The sequence below is a fragment of the Limulus polyphemus genome, unplaced genomic scaffold (assembly GCF_000517525.1).
Source record: "Limulus polyphemus unplaced genomic scaffold, Limulus_polyphemus-2.1.2 Scaffold4998, whole genome shotgun sequence".
NCBI lineage: Eukaryota > Metazoa > Arthropoda > Merostomata > Xiphosura > Limulidae > Limulus > Limulus polyphemus.
In genome coordinates, this window is record NW_013670608.1 from 59721 (window position 1) to 63506 (window position 3786).

At 30.8% G+C, this 3786-nt stretch overlaps 1 protein-coding gene across 8 annotated transcripts in view; it reads right to left on the reverse strand.

Moving 5' to 3' along the window:
• The window catches only part of LOC106471975 (zinc finger protein OZF-like), a 26488-nt gene extending 23051 nt beyond the window's left edge, over positions 1 to 3437 (reverse strand). For 2 of the 8 annotated variants that reach the window (XM_013932602.2, XM_022400584.1), the window contains exon 1: positions 3128 to 3213. The gene's annotated coding sequence lies outside the window, so the exon portion shown is untranslated. The other 6 variants (XM_022400590.1, XM_022400585.1, XM_022400589.1 and 3 more) reach the window with 5 other exon arrangements.
• Positions 3438 to 3786: the final 349 nt, after the last annotated feature.

Genomic DNA, 3786 nt, shown 5'->3' on the forward strand with positions numbered 1-3786 from the left:
TAATTACTGACTACACTATTTAGTTTCAACATGCAAATTGTCAGAGGAAATGAAGCATTCTACTTTCCTAAGTTCTTAAACTATAAATTATATTTAAATTATACAACTATAGTTGCAACTCATAACTAGTTAGGCACATCTGGACCTGGTTTCACTTTAACTGCCATTATTTAGACCACCCATACTCATGTTAATTAATGTGACACAACAGTAAGAAAATCAATGCAGATGAGTGTATATGATGGTAAATCATGCTTATAAGCACCATATAAATTACTGGCACGAACACTACAGGAGACAAGTCTGAAATTGCTCTAATGAAAATTACACACACTGTAGAGAAAGGTATAATCATAACATAATATAAGCCTAGAGGCTCAAAGGCTATATTTAATATCAAAGGTTTTGATAGAATGAGAAAACTTAAATATAGGCTAACTAATTAGTGGTGCTAGATTACAGTTCGTAGATTAAGTTGCTAGTACATCTAAATGTAATAATAATGACAGAAATTAAGCTTTATACATCTAAACTAGACCTTAGATTGAAAGCACTTTGTATTGAATCTACCCAAATCTAGATATAACCCTACCTCATCAATTCTAGAATTAATTTATTAGGCTTAACTTTTAGAACAAATGTTACATCTAGATCTATTAACTTAGTCGTTAGATCTGTCCCAGTGCAATGCCTAGTTTAATAGATAGTGTAGGTCTAAGTACACCTATAATATAGGATACAATTTGTATGACAATAGACCTAGGGTCTGGAAAAAGTTATGACTGCAATTAGACCTAAATTCTAGTACATTAGTTGTTGTAAGACATGATTTACAATCAGCCAATACAATTACAAACCATTACATTAGGCCTATAATGTTTACTAGATCTAGGCCTTGCCTGTTGCATATAGCCAATCTTGTACACCAGTTAATATGTTACATCAGTCTCGTATTTTTATTTTGTTGAACATACACTTACTGGTACGTCGTACCCGAGGACTTGTATTTGATACACAGATGAATGATGGAATAGTGTAATTTACTTCAGTACGTCAAAATCGGTCTCACTGTATTTCAGTAGGCGGCTTTTAAAAGTTAAAACTGTAAGCGTAATATACACAAATAACGTAATACTGTCATATTTACTTAATGTAGGGCAGTTGCACTACATCCTAGGGAAGGGCATAATTATTAATTAATAGGCATTATAGACCAGAGGAAATTCTACGCCCCTTCACACCTGCGCCCGGGGGCAACTGCCCCCCTTGCTATGCCACTGAAATATAATACTACTATATTAGTATTTTAAGTACTATTACTATTAGTAATGTGCAGACTATTTGTTGACTACTAGTCTAACTTTTAACACTAACAATAAAATTAAGATACAAAACAGTAAATGTCTCTTACAAAATTTTTCAGCCTTACTCTAACCTCATGTAAATACCAGTTACATTTGGATTTAAAAGCACTACCTATGTGCTGAAGAGTTCTTTCAACCACTCCAATTCACAATTATACAGTACAAAAACTAAAGCACAGAGGGATAAGGCCTTAATTATAAAAATATTAGACCTAATTTTGACCTTGGATGTTACTATTACAAACATTATATATTTAAAATGTACTAAAATCCATTAACTCTTTAATCATTTAAATTTTTAAAATTACTAAACACCTATTTTAATTTGCTTTAACTTTAATAACCTTGAAGATAAGTTTATCTGTCACCTTAAATATATTGCTGCAGTCTGACTGTAAATTTCTTTTACAAATACTTGTAATAAGTTAATAAAATACAAATTATTAAATTAAAACTAATACTGAATAATACATATATAAATAAGGAAGTTTGTTAAATATACCAGTTATTAGTAATGTGAAGTGTATGTTGGCAACATTTAATCATTCAGAACTTTCCTATTTGTAAAAATATATAAAATTATGTAACTGTATTAAAATTAAATACATCAAATTTCACTTATACATTAAAAACACTGTACGATTTCAAAGCTTAGCTTATGGTTAAAATACATTCAATAACTTCATACCATATTATTATTATTATAAAACATTTCTTTATGAATATATAATTTTATGTGTCAGTACTATATAGTTCCATGTATTTACCAAAAACATAAGCTGAAAAATTTTATAAGTATATTTGAAAGTTTTAGGATGTGTATTTTAAAAACAGAATTAAGCTTGTTTATGTTAGTTCCTTTGCACTGATAATATTACATGATAAGCTTCTTTCATGGGGTAGGGTTCAAGTCTACCACCACTTATAAAGAAACTTGAGGGTAATCAACTGGACTGGGGATGATTTACACTTAATAAGTAATATGTGCACAGAAGTGCCAAAAAAAAAATTGGGCAAAGAGACCATTAAAGGTTGAAAGCTTCACTGTGTACTACACTGCATAGCATTAGCAGCAACACGATACCTACTAACACTAACAGCATACATTTCCTAATCCTATGTAATAAGTAAGATAGGAGCATTAAATTTTCTTGAATTTTGAAACACTTATAAAAAACAATTTCAATTAAAAAAAAAACATTCTAATACTTTGAGATACTTACAAAAACTTTTACCTTATGTTTTTGGGTAAATATATGGCCACAGGCCATACTTTACTGTCAATGTTTTCAAAGTTTTTGTTCACATTAGGCACTAGGTAAAACTCCGTTTGTCTGACTAGTAGAAAGACGTTCAGAAACGTTTACATGTTACATCCCAGGACTAACACCATCAAATAACGTTTCTATAGGATTTCTCTCTCACTATCAGGTAAAAGGCGATATACTTAACTTATACGTTATACTCAAGTTTAATTTAGCAATTAAAATAAAGTTAAAAGTATCACATTACATTGCATCTAGCAGAGCTTCCTAGATACTGTACGCAAGTATTTTTCATTAACATGTGAAATGTAAATTTTCCCGTTTTAATAACTTACGTAACGTCAACGACAGTTAAGCCTTAACTTAATGATAACTTTAATTTTTAAACCTAAAAGTAAAACAAAATAATAATAACATCGAGTTTTTCAATAAGCTATTAAAAAGCAATCATTAGAAAACTATATATTAGGATCAAGAAATTTTACTTTTGTGACCTACAATTTGTTTTATTACACTACAAAATACGACGTTGTCCATTTATCATTTCCCCGAAAATATTAAACTACTCAATCTAGTACAGTAGCACTGCTACTTTTAGCGGACAATTAACATAAAATCGAACCTGGTGTACAAAATGAGAATTACATAACGGATAGAAAAACAACAACGAAACAGACTCACTTGACAACCAAGCCAGAAACGTGTGCTGAACCATGTAGATACAGAGTAAATTGTAATTAATAAAGCATTTTTATTCCCAAATATACTGTTGTCCCTAAGTGGCTCAGCGGCAAGTCTGTAGGCTTACGACGTTAAAAACGGATTTCGATACCAGTGGTGAACAGAGCACAGATAGCCATTTGTGTAGCTTTACGAACAAACCAACGAAACAATAAGACTTCTTGAAACGATCAAAGTTCATGTTCTGATATTTCTTTATATTTTCATAAATGAAGATGTAGTGGCATTCATCTTCTGGTTAACGGCTTTTTTTTTTAACTCGATGGCAAGATTTTCTAGCATTCTAAGTTGGAATTCTTCCTGTACTTCCATGAAAACGTTTGGTTTTAACCCAATCTTGAAGCATCGGTATTACAGTAGTTTTGTAAAGTCTCACGAGAAGAAGCTTGTTTGTTTGTTTGTTTTGAATTTCGCGC